Source organism: Papio anubis, chromosome 14 (genome assembly GCF_008728515.1).
Source record: "Papio anubis isolate 15944 chromosome 14, Panubis1.0, whole genome shotgun sequence".
NCBI lineage: Eukaryota > Metazoa > Chordata > Mammalia > Primates > Cercopithecidae > Papio > Papio anubis.
Window position 1 is genome coordinate 97,517,875 of NC_044989.1, and position 16,461 is coordinate 97,534,335.

The 16,461-nt window shown below is 44.4% G+C and overlaps 1 protein-coding gene across 2 annotated transcripts in view; it reads left to right on the top strand.

The window, feature by feature from the left end:
* Positions 1 to 981: 981 nt before the first annotated feature.
* The window catches only part of TGFBRAP1 (transforming growth factor beta receptor associated protein 1), a 78,059-nt gene continuing 62,579 nt past the window's right edge, over positions 982 to 16,461 (top strand). The window contains exon 1 of one of the 2 annotated variants that reach the window (XM_031655405.1): positions 982 to 1,505. The gene's annotated coding sequence lies outside the window, so the exon portion shown is untranslated. The remainder of the gene's footprint in view (positions 1,506 to 16,461) is intronic. The other variant, XM_031655404.1, reaches the window with a different exon arrangement.

Consider the following 16,461-nt stretch of genomic DNA (forward strand, 5'->3'; position numbering starts at 1 on the left):
GTGTAATGTGATCTGGTAGAGGACTAAAATGCTAAAGCACAAGGGTGAATTCTAGGCCCACCTGAGCCAGTGATTAGTTGATGACAAGTCACATAGTCTCTTTGAGCCTGGGTAAAATGAGGAGACTGGATTTGCTCTTGTACCTTCCCAATCCCTGGCTCCACTAGCTGTTGGCCACCTTAGACTTGAAGGTCCATTCACTGCTGCCTGCCCTTGAAGCTCAATTGCTGGCCACAGCTTTACACTCCTGGGAAGCTAGTCCCCTACTTGGAGGCTGAGCCGGTGACACTGGTTCCACTGGGTCAGAGCTGAGGCCCCACTGGGCACGGGGCATTTATGTTGCCATGAGTCACACTAAGGTAGGGATGGAGGACAAGTCACAGAAGATTGCTGGGGTTTTTTTGGCCACTTTCTTTTTCTTTTTTTTCCTTTTTTTATCCCTTTGAAACAGAAGACCATGGAGTACAATCTGGTATCTGCCTTCAGACTTGGGATAATACCTCTGTTTTACAATACTCAGAGTGGCTGTAAGAAAGCTGAGGCCACAGGTCACTAGCAGGTCCTAAAGTCTGAAAATCACTGGGAAAATTTGACTTTTTATATGCTAATAATTGAGTACTGACAACTCTGGAGGGAGGTTTCCAGTTCTTTCATCATGAAATTGGACTTTGTATATTGAAGAGAGGTTCATGGATTCATAGTAACCTACAATTCTTCACTGCGGCCTGAACCAAAGGAATAGCCGCAGTTGGGTTTTCCTAAAAAGAGTAAGATAGTCCCAGGCCTCCCTTCTCAAATAAGTTATCAAGCAGGTGGACTCTGCCAGTCAGGGGTCCCAGTCAGTCCCTAGGGCCCTGGGGCGCTGCGGGCCTCCTGCGAGGACTGCGCATCCCAACAGTGCCTTCGGCTCTTGGTGGGGCACCGGCGGTACGTCCGAACCTCCAGCCCGCCTGGTCAGGTGGCCGCGGGCCCAGGCATTTCCCAGGATTCATTCATTCGTTCATTCGGCAGGTATTTCCCGAGCGCCCTCCTCCTGTGTAGGTGACAGAAACTGGGAGGCGAGCCAGCCAGGCAAAGCCCGGCTTCCCTGACGCTCCCCGCGGCGGCGGGGGCGGAGAAGAGACCTCAGCCCCAAGGCTCGCACAGCTGGCGCGGACCGCGCTCTCGCCCGGGGCCGGCGGCCTCAGCGCCCCCCGAATGAACACCTTCCGCCCGCCGGCCGCCCCGCGAGGCGGGCCGTGTCGTGGCCCCGGTACACGGAGGGGGACGAAGAGGCCCCGAGCAGGGCCCGTCTCGGCCTGTGCTCGGAGCCAGGCGGCAGGGACCGCGGGCCGGCGGGCGGCGCGGGGACGGCTGCGCTCCCGCCCTCCGCCAGCGCCTGGCGGCCGCCCCACGTGACGGGAAGCGGCGGCTGCGGGGTCGGGCCAGCCCAGGAGCCGCGGGCCGGAGCGGGGCGGCGGGGCCCCAGGCCGCGGGGCGGCGCGGGACGGCGGGCGCCGGCGCCGGTGAGTGCGGAGGGCGGTGGGGCGGTGGGGCGGTGGGGCGGTGGGGCGGTGGGGCGTGGGGTGCGGGGCGCGGGGCGCGTGGGGCAGGAGAGCGGGGAGCAGGAGGGTGGGGGCCAGGCGGCGGGGCGGGGTGGAGGGCGAGCCAGTGCGTGTGCGCTGGGGCAGGTGTAGAGGGGGCTGGCAGGCGGGGATGGGGGAGCAAGTGGCTATACACTTGGGGGCAGGTGTGCAGGTGTGCGACTTGGTAGGTGTCCCTTGTGGGGGCCAGCTAGCCTGCTGGGGTGAGCAAGTGAGTGTTCATGTGTGTGCGGTATGAGGTGTGCACGGGTGTGGGGTCAGCAAGTGTGTATGTTGTGTGTGAGGAGTGCGTGTGTGTTTAGGGCAAGGGAAGACCTGAGAGACCTCGTCCTTGATTTGGGTTTTCCGGGGAGAAGGGCCAGGAAGGACTTGCACCTCCATCCCAGGTATGGAAGGGTTTTGGCGCTGTGATTGAGGTTTCTCGGAGCTCTTTGGATTTGAGAGCTCAAATTCGGGTCACACTCTGGCCTGAATTGTCCTGAACTGGAGAGTAGGCAGGGCTGTGTTGGGGAGCAGGGAAAAGGGCTGTGCTGGACTTCCTGGCCCCTGTTTTTAGCACCAGGTCAAGGGCTGGAAGCTGTCATCCCCGTGAAATTATTTTCTTTCCATTGCCTTCTGGAGGTGCAGGTGCAAGTTAGTCCGCCTGCCTCCCTGTGTTAAGTGCTGATATCCTTAAACACGGAAGCTGTCCAGTTGTCTGCACCTGCCGTGGCTTCTACCCAAGGACTGTTGAGTGACCCTCAGGAAGCCTCCTACCTGGCTGCTAAAAGTCGGGGCTCACAGATCACACAGCAGGTCTTACTGCACGTGGGCTGCATGGGCAGCTGTGGTCAAAACATGTCTGAGCAGAGTTTAATCACTGATGAAGTGCTCGTGGGCAAGCACCTTGTCTATCAGGAAGAAAGGCAGCTGCGGGTGTGATTGTGGTGGCAAGTTAAAGCACTGAGAAGGTGTGCAGGGAAGATCCTACTGCATTGTGTATGTTGACTTGCTTGGAGTCAGGATGAACGAGTGTAGAGGGGCTGTGTGGTGGCTGCTGCTCTCTCATGGTGGACATGCTTCTCTCTGTTGGTCAGCCAGAAGCTGGCAGACAACTTAGAGCTCGCAGCTCCATGGTCAGTCGGAAGGAACATTTAGTCAGCTGCTTCCTTTTCTTTTTCCTTCCATTTCTGCCAGCCAAGCAGCCTCAACAGTCATTGCAGCTGCTTTTGTGATGTGTAGCAAAAGGCCGCATGGGGTACTAGAAAGTCTACTGGCTGGAATCTGCTGGAACCTGTCCATAACTAGCCTGCCCAAGGTCATCTATGAAATGGGAGCGGTGCTCTGTCGTGGTAATGAATGTGGAGTGTGGGTTCAAATCCTGCCTCTGCCATTTCCTGTGACCCTTGGGCAATTTGCTGGACATTCTGAGTCTCAAGTTCCTCCATCAAAATAGGGATAATATTAGAAAAGGCACATAGATTCTAATAAGAAATTGTGCCTGGAAAGGATCTGGCACAGGGTCTGGCACTTAGTAGGTGCCCAATAAATTATTGTTGACAAATACAAATGAAGGTATAGAGCCAGGTCTCCCTCAGCTCTGAAAATATGTAGTTTTATGTTTTGAGCAATTGTTAACCTAACAAATGGTTTACTCTGGAGTTAGACTTGTGGGTTCTCAATTCCAATTTGCTGTGTACATCAAGGTTTGCATTATACAATTGAATTGGTGAGAGGTGAGATGCCACTCTTAGCCTTCATTCACTCTGTCTTTTCTTCTCCACTCATGATTGTGCATGGCAGTCCTCTTGTCGTAGCATTGGAGGCAGAGCTTTTTCACCACTGCAGGAATCCCAGGACCAATCTAACCTCAGCCTAAAACCCTCCAGAGACGGGGATTTGTAAAGGGCCCATTCTTCATTTAGGCAGCTCCGGTTGAGGAGTTTTAAAAGCACAGAGCTCACTATTTTTAAAATGCTATATTTTCTTTTTGTTGTTGTCTTCTGGGTGGTTTTTTTGCTGTTGTTTTTGGGACAGGGTCTTGCTCTGTCACCCAGGCTGGAGTGCAGTGGTGTGACCATGGCTCACTGGTCTTGATCTCCCAGACTTAAGAGATCCTCCCACCCCAGCCTCTCAAGTAGCTGGGATCACAGGCTCGCACTACCACACCCAGATAATTTGTAAATTTTTTTGTAGAGATAGAGGTCTCCCTGTGTTGCCCAGGCTGTTCTCAAACTCCTGGCCTCAAGCAATCCTCCTGTCTCGGTCTCCCAAAGTGCTGGGATTACAGACCTGAGCCACTACGCCCAACCAAAAAACTTGCTGTATTTTCTGGGTCTGCAGCTAACATCTCTGTTATGAAAAAAAAAAATGAAGTTATTTGGCTTATTCCTTCATGCTAATATTACAAATTTGTGATCTTTTAAGAAAACTTGAAGAAATTGTACTTAATGGGTTAAGTGTCTTCATCTTGGTCTGAATCCAGCCCTCATTAGAAATACATTAAAGTAGTCATTTGTGGCGGCCAGGTGTTTGGATACTGCCGAATAATTTGGCTGAGACTTTACAACTCATCTCTGTAGCAAACCTGACTCGTTTTTCTTTATTTAAAAAAATACATACCTACTAAATGAATGTAGAATAACAACTTAATTTGGTGCCACCCCAAATGACTTTAAGCGCCTCATGAAAAGTGAATTATAAAATCTTGTAGATGATTTGAAATCAATATCTTTTCTCGACAGTCAAGTAGCTGCTGTTGAGAAAGTTAAAGATTTAAGAAAAAAATCCTGTATTTAAAGATGACAACTGACTAGATATTATGGACTACCAAGTCCTGTAGATACTCAATAATTCTTTTTTTTTTTTTTTTTTTTTGAGACAGAGTCTCATCCTGTCACCCATGCTAGAGTGCAGTTGCGTGTTCTCGGCTCACTGCAACCTCCACCTTCCAGGCTTGAGTGATCCTTCCACCTTAGCCTCCCAAGTAGTTGGGGCTACAGGTGCATGCCACCATGCCCGGCTAATTTTTGTATTCTTCTATAGAGACAGAGTTTCAGCATGTTGCCCAGGCTGCTTTTGAACTCCTAAGCTCAAACAATCCATCTTCCTCGGCCTCCCGAAGTGCTGGGATTATAGGCATGAGCCACTGCTCCTGTCCAGTACTCGATAATTCTTTGTGGCTGTTTGAAGGTTCAGAATTGAGGAAGATATTATGAAGTAAATACCATATTTCTCTTCTGCTCTTTTTCTACCTCCCACTTCTCTTCCTAAACCCTTTTAATTCTAACTGCTGATGGTACTCTTATAGGATGTATATTTTATATAATATGTACATACACACATATATACCCTTATGCATATGTATGTATACACATACCATATATATAGTGTGTATATATGTGTGTGTATATAAATATATCTTTGTATGTATTTAAATAATTTTGATTAGTATTGACCAGTAAAAAGGATACCAACTATGAATAGTTACATATATTAAATATACGCCATGATAATATTAAGATGACAAGTTAGATATTAAAGCTTAGCTGTCTTTTTTTTTTAATCGTCTTTTTTTAGATACTCTTGCAGATTATCAGAACAGGTCCACTGCACTATAACTAGTCTTGCTGTCCCTGTTGCATGAGTGCAGAAGGTGACATAAAGTGGTTGTCGAGTAGTGTCTTCATTTTCAAAGGGGGGAAAAGTTGACTTTTGTACAAGCCACTACATTTATTGTTGATGCCTGACAAATTTCAAGATTGAGTCATTCAACAGATGGCTGTGGGACTTAGGGAAGAACGTGAGACCAGCATGGGGTGCAGCTCAGGAAAAGCAATTGCTGTCACATAAACGTGTATCCTGTTTTGGTAGATTACTATGTTAGTAGAGAAGTGTGTCAACGTACTATTCTGTGTCTGAATTTCAGCAAGCAGATGAAGCCACAGGATTCCTCTTCTGGATTCATGGTGGGGAAGCAATAGCAAAGACTCCTGAGGAGGAGCTGTGGCAGCGTGCCAGTCTAAGTTCCAGAGTGGCCTCCTGCTGAGCGTTATCGCTTTGTTCAGAACTGAATTCTAGGAGAGGATCTGAAATCATACTTGTTCCCCTCAATCAGTAAGAATATGGCCTTGGAGTCATGAACGAAAACTAGGGTCAAAGCCCTGTTTCATCACCTTGTAGCTAGGTAACCTTGAGCAAGCCATCTAAGATCTCTATCTCTATAACAATGTCCACCTCTCAGCGTCAAGATAAGAATGAAAGGATAATGCTATATCAAGTGTGCAATATCCCACCAAAGCCAGTTTTTGGGCTCTCGTGAGGGGGCATCAGGGCGTCAGCCAGGGCTGCAGCCTATGGGTGCCACCCATCATCCAGGCTTGGGGCTGTATTGGCCTTGGGAGCCAGTGTGGCGTCTGATTAAGGATGTGTGCTTTGGAGCTGACTACCTGGGTTGGAATCCCAGCCCTGTACTTACCAGCGTGGCTCTTCCACCTTTCAAGACCTCCAGTCCCTTCCTTTTCATCCAGAAGTAGCTGAAGAACAGTATAGGGGACCACACAGCCCAGTCCAGGTTCCTGTTTTATAGAGGAGAACACAGGCCCAGACAGAGCCTCTTAGTGAGTGGCCTAAGATCATCAGGAAGTGACCAAACAACAAGCAGAGCTCAGGCTTCCCAGATTAATGTCGGGAATGTCTGCTATGCAGCATGCCCACACTTACCACAGTTCACTGCTGGGGTGGTCCAGTTTTGCTCTGGGGCCTTGATCCTTACTGAGAGGCTGTGCTCCTTCCCGGCCTGAGTATCCACCCTCAGAGCCCCCCATCGGACTGCTTCTCCCAAAGCTCACGGTATATCCAGTTCTGAACACAGCAGGAGTCAGCTCACATTCACCCCAACCCAACCAATCTCAGCCCCTCTGTCGGGGGAAATACTCCACATGAGCAAAACTCCCAAACTCTCCTCTTTGAAATGCATTTTCAGAAAGAAAGAAAAAAAAACCTTTTAATTTATGGATATTATTCCTCTTGTAATTTTAAGCTAGGACACTAGGCTGGTGAAGAATCACCTCCAAAAGTGGCTCAATAAAAAAGGCTCCAGTAGCCCAGAGTATGCTAGGGGAGTCCTGGGCTGGACTGATGGACAAATGTGAAACATGGGTTCATGTTTGTCCTTTTTAGTCACTGATACTCTCAGTCTTATGACTGTTTCCTTTCCTGCTAGAAAAGGAGATTCCCAGGTCTCTTTTCTCTTTCTTGATCACTCTAAGGTGAGATAATTATCCAATTATCTCCCCAATTACATTTTCATTTTAACTTTTGAAGTAATTTTGGGCTTACCTAAGAGTTGCAAAATAGTACAGAATTCACGAATACCCTTTACCCAGCTTCCTCCTTTGTTAACATCTTGGATGGCTGTAGTATAATGATCAAAATGAATCAAGTAGTGCCAGTAAACACTATAAAGTGCACACGCGATTTGAATTTCACCTGTTTTTCCGCTTAATGTTTTTTTTCTCTTCCAGGATCCTTTTTCTGATCCAGTTTCCCCACTTTGCATTTAATTGTCACTTATTCTTGGCTTCTAATCTGTGACAGTACCTCAGCCTTTCCTCTTTTTTCATGACCTTAACACTCTTGAAAGGGTGTCAGAGATTTTGTAGACCGTCCCTCTGTTTGGATTTATCTAAACCCCTCCAGTTCCCATGGGGGATTTGAGATGCTCTCTGACAATCACCTTCACAATCTTTAGAAACAACACGTTTAAGAAAACCACATAAGTATCTCAAGACTTTAAGTCAACCCATAAAGCTACCAAAATGCATTTTTCAGATGGGACTTCAGTGATTGTCAGAGAGCCTATCAAACCCCACCATGGGAATTGGAGGTGTTTCGTGGTTTGTTTTTTAGTAGGGACTCTTGTTGACATCTCATTTCATTCATTTAGCACAAACACTGCATCTGAAGGTAGCTTGCAGTGGGAGAATATTGCTGGCAAGGTTTGCCTTTCCTCACCCAATATAGAATTTTGAGGCTGTGATTTGGCTCTTCATTCAGTCAGGAACGCAGCATGGGAAGTAGAGGTTTTCAAGCTTTCTCTCCCTGCTGCCTGCAAAGAAAGTGTCCAGTCATACCTGCCTGTCCTGCTCAATACCCACGATATGGTGGCCAGGAGAGGAAGAATGGGCATGGGGTTGGTGCCTGTGCCAAAGGGGGACAGGAAGGTCTGAGTTTGCACCGAGTCCCAAGGGGTCGCAGAGATAGAGGCTGAGCAACAGGCCTCTTGGCAGCTGCCCACGCTGTTTCTGTTTTAGGAAGCTGACAAAGCCAGAGGTGGGTGTCAGCACATCCCCCCACCCCCGTGACTGAAGTCACCACCTGACTTTTCCAGGCTCTCCCTCCCCATCCAGGCATCACAAGAGCCACCATCACTGGGACCACAAGAAAAGTCTCCAATGCATGCTTCTGAGTCTTTCTCTCTTAAGCTTCTCAGGACCGGCCTCAACAAACATGGGGAATAAGGCAAGGTGTCCCACTGTGTTGCACACCACCCCTTTTCTTCACCTTCCTCCTCACCACCATGGTTTGCTTTTGGCCAAGTCCTTGGTGATTTAGCTTTCTCTCCTAATCATATGGCACCAGCACCCAAACTAGTTGACTGGGAGCTGTGAACGAGTGTGTGTGTGCCAAGTGTGTACGAAGTGTGCCAAGTTCTGTCTGCCCCGCATCCGTCTCAAAAGCTGTTAGGATCTATGGCAACTTTTGTCAATTCACTTATAGCTTTGCTTTCTAGAGCTAATATGTGATATACAGTCATGCGTCAGTGAACGACTAGGATATGTTCTGAGAAATCTCCCACTGGGCAATTTTGTCATCGTGTGAACATCGTAGAGTGAACTTCCACAAACCTGGATAGTACAGTATATTATACACCTAAGCTATATGGGTATGGCCTGTTGTTCCTAGGCTACAAACCTTTACAGCATGCTACTGTACTGGATCTCTAGGCACAAGAGAATCTTGTAACACGAAAGTATGTGTGTATCTGAACACATCTAAACATAGAAAAGGGATAGTAGAAATACTATATAAAAGACTAAAAAAAGGGTCCACTTGTATGGGGCACTTACCACGAATGGAGCTTGCAGGACTGGAAGTTTCTCTGGATGAGTCAGTGAGCAAATGGCAAGTGAAAGTGAAGGCCTAAAACGTTACTGTACAGTACTATAGGCTTTGTAAATATTGTACACTTAGGCTACACTAAATTTATTCTAAAAATACTTCTCTTCAGTAATAAATTAACCTTAGCTTACTGTAACTTTTTTACTTTATAAACTTTTTTTTAAAGGTTTTGACTCTTTGTAATAACATGTAGCTGAAAACATGTTGTATAGCTGTACAAAATATTTTCTTTATATCCTTATTCTATAAGTTTTTTTTTTTTTTTTACTTTAAACTTTTTGGTTAAAAATGAAGACACACACCCACACATTAGCCTTGGCCCGCACAGGGTCAGGATCATCCATATCCCTGTCACCCACCTCCACATCTTGTCCCACTGGAAGGTCGTCAGGAGCAGTAACACACATGGAGCTGTCGTCTATGATAACAATTCCTTCTTCTGGAGTCCTCCTGAAGGACTCTGTTTTACAATTAACTTAATTTTGTTCTGCATAAGTAGGAGTACACTCTAAAATAATGATAAAAAGGATAGTGGAGTGAATACATAAACCAGTAACATAGTCATTTATTATCATTATATCAAGTCCTACATACTGTGTGTAATTGAACGTGCTAGACTTTTCTACGACTGGCACTGCAGTAGGTTTGTGTACACCAGCAACACCACACATGCGAGTGATGCATTGCGCCACAATGTTCCAACAGTGAGACTGTCACTAGGTGATAGGAATTGTTCAGCTCCATTATAACCTTATGGGACCACTGTTGTAGATGCTGTCTGTTGTTAATGGAAATGTCATTATGCAGCACGACACTGCTCAATTTTCCCCTGTGACAGACATTGCTATCTGTCTGCGGCTTCATGGGCTTAGTAGATATGTTTATCCAAGTTAACTGAGAAACTGCTTCTCAGAGAAACATTTTTTTTTCCTATAAAGGTTCTATATTAAAATGGCAAAATAGAAACTTTAAAAAAGTCATTGTAGGCCGGGCATGGTGGCTCATGCCTGTAATCCCAGCACTTTGGAAGGCCGAGGCGGGCAGATCACCTGAGGTCAGGAGTTCGAGACCGGCCTGGCCAACACGGTGAAACCTTATCTCTACTAAAAATACAAAAAAATTAGCCAGGCATGGTGGCAGGTACCTGTACGCCCAGCTACTCAGGAGGCTGAGACAGGAGAATCACTTGAACCTGGGAGGCAGAGGTTACAGTCAGCCACGACCGTGCCACTGCACTCCAGCCTTGGCAACAAAGTGAGAGACTCCATCTTAAATAAATAAATAAATAAGGACTTGTATTTATACAAAAACTGTAAATTGCAGGAAGAGGCAAAGAAAGAAAGATACTCATGCCTAAAGCCAGGATCCCTGCCATCAGCCAGTCAGAGGAGGTCCAGTGTGTGGGAATCTGTGCCGCCCTCTGAAGGCCCATTCTGAGGCTGCCCTTGTCTCCCAAACATTGCTACTTTCCATATAGACAAGTGACATTTGGCAATGAAAAGGAGGCAGTGTGTTTTCCTTTAGGGGTTATTACATTGGTAAATTCGATCCCACCGCTGTAGTTAATGGTAACTATTTCTGACTCATTGTGTTAATCCTTTGGAAACGTGTCTAGAGAGTAGTGTTTGCTCAAATCCCTTTTGACAACTGCTTGGTTTGTGGAGTGCCTTGGACACTTACAGGCTGTTTGGAACTCAGCAGCAATTCCGAACTGATTGTAGCTTATAAAACAAGAGACTGATATTATGGAACCATAAGAATAGGTGAATAGCTATAATTTTTCTTACTAAATAAAGGAGGAGAGGTTGGCTGAGGTTAAAATTTTAAGGGCTGTACATCTTAAGCTGAGTCTGGAGTTTATCTTTTGGGCAGGGAACTACCTTCTGGTGTGTGATAAGGAGGCTAATGACCTAGTGTTTCAGGTGTGTGGCCCACATTCCTGCCTCCTTTCTGCATTGCCTTCAGATCTGACCTGGCTTTGGTCCAAATGTTAGAATGACCACTTGATGTCTATTCATTTTTGATGGACTGTCATAAAGAAAAAAAAAAAAACTTCTTGCTGTAAAATGAGAAAAGAACAAATCTTACTTGAGGTAGTGTGTCCTTTTTAAAATGCAGATACAGAATTAGTCTTGAGCTTATTCACAGGACGGTGCCTTCTATTATAGGGCTGACTTTTGTGGTTCCTCCCCCAGGGTGATGAAGTTCTGGTACACGTATAGCTGCATAGGTTTCGGAAGAGTCTGTTTCATTTATAAGCTGTGAAGTAATTAGAAAATGTGAGGGCTTTTTGCAGACACAGAGGACACCAGGCCAATCTTAAAGTTGGCTCGCAGGTGGACATTATTTGGTAGAGCAGATAACAAAGTGGCATTCTTTGGTTCAAGAATAATTACTGGTAAAGAGCCCATCTTAGTAAATGCCAGTTTGTCATAGCATTCTTTTGGGAGAGTATATTTATCTCTGTACCAGGTTAGGAGTTTCCTATTGTGTGTGTGTGTACGTATGTGTGTATATAATATGTATGTGTGTGTGTATATAACAGATATATGTTTACATATAACAAATATATATATTTCAATACATAACAAATACATATTTTAATATATAACAAATATATACACACATACATGTATGTATAAATGTGTTAAACATATACATACCTATATGTGTTAAACATATATATTAAAATCTTATATATGTGTTGTGCTAATATTTACATGGTTAATGTTGGAGCTACAAGCAGCCTCTTTTGTTTTTTGTTTGTTTGTTTGTTTGTTTGTTGAGACAGAGTTTTACTCTTGTTGCCCAGGCTGGAGTGCAATGGTGTGATCTCGGCTCACTGTGACCTCCGCCTCCTGGGTCCAAGTGATTCTCCTTCCTCAGCCTCCCAAGTAGCTGGGATTACAGACACCTGCCACCACGCCCAGCTAATTTTTGTATTTTTAGTAGAAATGGGATTTCACCATATTGGCCAGGCTGGTCTCAAACTCCTGACCTCCGGCAATCCACCCACCTTGGCCTCCCGAAGTGCTGGGATTACAGGCATGGGCCACTGCGCCCAGCCTATAAGCCTCTTTTTATGTCTAGATTATCTACTTAAAAAATTGCTCTTGGCCGGTTGCAGTGGCTCACGCCTGTAATTGCAGCACTTTGGGAGGCTGAAGCAGGTGGATCACTTGAGGTCAGGAGTTCGAGACCAGCCTGGCCAACATGGTGAGATCCCGTCTCCACTAAAAATGCAAAAATTAGCTGGGCAAAATGACGCACGCCTGTAATCCCAGGTACTCAGGAGGCTGAGGCACGAGAATCGCTTGAACCTAGGAGGCAGATGTTGCAGTGAGCCAAGATCGTGCCACTGCACTCCAGCCTGGGTGATGGAGTGAGACTCTGTCTCACAAAAAAAAAAAAAAAGAAAATGCTCTCATTCCACATTTATTCTTTCTGCTGTGACTGTTTTTTGAATGAGGTCTGTCCTTGGTGAGTTTTAGTACAGAGGAAATGGAAAGAAGAGTAAGATAGTAAAACCAGTTTTGAACTGGTTGAAACTGAGAGTGGAGATACTTACGTGGCCCTGAAAGTGGAAGGGAGAGGGACAGAGGCCCATGAGGTAAGAGGCTGGCCTCACAGAAGCTGCTGCCTCAGATGGTATACACACCCACGGGGCAGGGTGTTCACCCCCTGAGCCATCTACCACATGCTGGTCTTTCCCTTCACCTTCTAGGGGATATTTATGGAAAACGATGGATGGAATGCCCCAAATTGGACTTTGATATCCTGAGAAATGGCTATTAAATATGGATACAAAATAAACTAAGCACTGCATTTAGATAAACTAAGCTTCCATGCAATCAAATTTTTAACAAGGAACATACAGTTGGTGAATTCCACCAGGTTTATTAAACAGATTCTTTCTCTATTTCCAGGGTAAGCTGGTTTGGGGAAATGAGTAGAATTTTATACATTCTATATGTACATATGTATTTTTATTTAATATTTAATGCCTATAGAAACATATTTGTAATCTGTATAAGATATAGAGAGTCATAATAAAAGCAACCCCCAGCTTCAGAAATAAAACATCGCTGACCCTTGGGAATCTCATGCACACCCACACCCAGTTCCATCCTTCCCAGATTTGTGTTCCTCATTCCCTTAAAATTCCCTTACGATTCATCCTTGTAGGTGGCTCTAGTTCATTCTCTTGCAGCTGCACAGTATTTCAGCCTCTGAGGAAATATGAGTTGTTTCTAGTTTTCCCCTGTCTCAAACAGGATTGCTGTGAACTTTCTTTGCCCTGGTAAGCACAAAACAGACTCAGTAAGGCAAATGCCTAGAAGTAGAGTCATGGCTTACTCAGCCATGACAGGGGCTTCCTAGATAATGAAAACGTGTCCTTACCAGCTCCGAACCTTCCCCCAGCATGGTGGAGCCTCCTCACTGTGCCGTGTTCTTAGGAACACCTTGTGTTGTCAGACTTCAAATATTTGTCAATTTAATGGGTAGAAAATGAAATATCACTGTAGTTGTAATTTGCAAATGCCAGGTGCTAATCAGGTTGTGTTCTTTCGTGTTTATTGGATATTCATGTTTCCTCTCCAATGAAAGGCCTGTTTGTGTATTTTGCCCATCCTTCTGTTAGATCCTTGACTTTCTTGCTGCAGGAGTTCCCACATCATCCAGATGTTTCTGGTCAGATACATGATGTCAGTGTCTTCTCTCCAGCCCCCTTTTTCCCTTATCTTTTCACTTTCTTCATGATGTCTCTTGAAGAACAGAAACAGTACATTTTCACATGGGAGAATTTATCATTTTTCCTTAGGGTTTGTGCTTTTTTATATCTTATTTTAGAAATTCTCCCTAACCCTAAGAAGGTCATGAGAATATTTTTTCTTGTTTTTTTTCCAATGTTTCAAAGTTATGTCTTTTATACTTAAGAATATTAATCACCTGGAATAATTTTGATGTGTGGTGTGAGGTAGGAATCTAGCTTTCTTTTTTTCTTTTTCTTTTTTTTTTTTTTTTGAGACGGAGTCTTGCTCTGTCTCCAGGCTGGAGTGCAGTGGCGCCATCTCAACTCACTGTAACCTCTGCCTCCCATGTTCAAGCAATTCTCCTGCCTCAGCTTCCCAAGTAGCTGGGACTACAGGCACCTACCACCATGCCCTGCTAATTTTTGTATTTTTAGTAGAGATGGGGTTTCACTATGTTGGCCAGGATAGTCTCTATCTCTTGACCTTGTGATCATCCCACCTCGGCCTCCCGAAGTGCTGGGATTACAGGTGTGAGCCACCACGCCTGGCAGAATCTAGCTTTCTTATATTCTCTATGGACATCCAGTACACCAAGCACTGTTTACTATACATGTGTATACATGGTATATGCCCCACATGTACAGTGCCACCCTAGTCACGCTTCAAGTTTCCACATATGCGTGGCCTGTTTCCGGGCACCCAGGTGTGTTCTCTAGGTCTGGCCTTGTGCTAGTCCAACATTATCTTAATTACCATGGTTTCTGATTATATTTTATCTGTTGAGTCAAGTCTCCTGGCCATTTTTCAGACGTGTCTAACTTTTTCTGGCCCTCTCTGCCATGTGAATTTTTTTTTTTTTTTTTTTTTTTTTTTTTTTTTTTATGACACAGTCTCATTCTGTCACCCAGGCTGGAGTGCAGCGGCATAATCTTGGCTCACTGCAACCTCCGCCTCCCAGGTTCAAACGATTCTCCTGCCTCGGTCTTCTGACTAGCTGGGACTACAGGTGTGCACGGCCACGTCCAGCTAATTTTTGTATTTTTAGTAGAGACTGGGTTTTACCAGGTTGTCCAGGCTGGTCTCAAACTCCTGACCTCAGGCGATCCATCCGCCTCGACCTCCCAAAGCGCTGGGATTACAGGATTATAGGGATGAGCCACTGCTACCAGTCTGCCATGTGAATTTTAGAATCTGCTTTTTGAGTTACACGCACACACGCGCGCGCGCGCGCACACACACACACACACTACCTGTACCTGTAAGAGTTTGTATTGGAATGGCACTTTTTTTTCTCTGGATCAGGTAGGGAATTTTTTTTTTTTTTTTTTTTTTTTTTTGTAAAAACATAATTTGCATACAGTAAAATACACAGAACACAAAAGTCAATGAATTTTGGTAACTCCATGCACTTGCATAGGTAATACCTTAAGTAATATACAGACTATGTCTGTTACCCAGAAAGTTTGCTGTGTCCCTTTCCACTTAGTAACCCTGTTCCTTCCAAAGTAAACACTGTTCTGATTTCTGTCACTATAGATTAGCGTTGCCAACTTTTGAACTTCAGGTAATTGGAAATATACAATATAGGCATGATTTCTTCCACTCAGTGTTTTTGAGGGTCATCTATTTGTTGCCGTTGTCAGTAGTTTCTTTCTTTTTATTTCTGAGTAGTATTCCACTGTATAAATATGCCACAATTAAATGGGGGTAAGTGGGGAAAACTGAGCCGTTCCCTTTTTTTGGGTAATATGAATAAGCTTGCTGTGCATATCTTATATCTTATATATATCTTTTTGTAGATATAGATATATACCCAAGAGAAATGGAAATATTAAACGTGACGTAACTGGACAAATGCATGTTTAAGTTTATAAAAAACTGCGGAACAGATCTCCAAAGTTTACCCTTTTAAACTCCTTCCAGCAACGTATGAGATTTCCAGTTGTTTTACGTCCTTATTAACATTTCATGTTGGCGATCTTTTTAATGGTAGCTCTTCTAGTAGGTGTGAAGTGATAGCTCATTGTGGCTTAAAATAAATATCTTGGTTAAAGATGGTGAGCATCTTTTCATGTTCTTATTGGTCCATTCATATGCCTTTTTTGAAAGTGTCTGAGTCATTTGCCCATTTTTAAAATGTTTGTCTTCTTGTTATTGGTTTGTAGGAGTTTTTCTATATTCTGGATATGAGTCATTTGCCAGATATATGCATTACACATTTTTCTCCCAATCTGGGGCTTGACCTGTTTGTCTATCCTCATATCTTCATTACTGTAGTATTAGAGTAATTTCTGAAATCAGTTAGTGTAGGTCCTTCAGTTTTGTTCTTCATTTTCAAGACCTTTGACTATGCTATGTTCTGTGCTTTCCATTTAAAATTTAAAACCAGCTTTTCAATTTCTGCAGAAAAGCCTTCCAAGATGATAATTTAGGTCTTCCTTAATGTCAAACAATAAAATTTTATTACTTTATCCTTACAGATCTTAAATATCTTCGTTAGATAATTCTTTCATACCTTATATTTTCTACTATTGTAAGGTTTTTTTTTTCAGTTTGTAATTTTGGGGCTAGAAATTCAAACTACTTTGGTTTTTTAAAAAATTAAACTATAAAGTCATTAATTCTAATAGCTTTTTTGTGGGTTTCTGTGTAAACAGTAATGTCATTTGTGAATAATTATAATTTTATGTTTTTGTTTTCAATTCTTTTTTTTTTTTTTTTTTGAGACAGAGTCTTGCTCTGTCACCCAGATTAGAGTGCAGTGGTGCGATCTTGGCTCACTGCAAGCTCTGCCTCCCAGGTTCAAGCAATTCTCCTGCCTCAGCCTTCCAAGTAGCTGGGATGACAGGCGCCTGCCACGATGCCCAGCTAATTTTTGTAGTTTTGGAAGAGACGGGTTTTCACCATGTTGGCTAGACTGGTCTTGAACTCCTGACCTTAGGTGATCCATCTGCCTTGGCCTC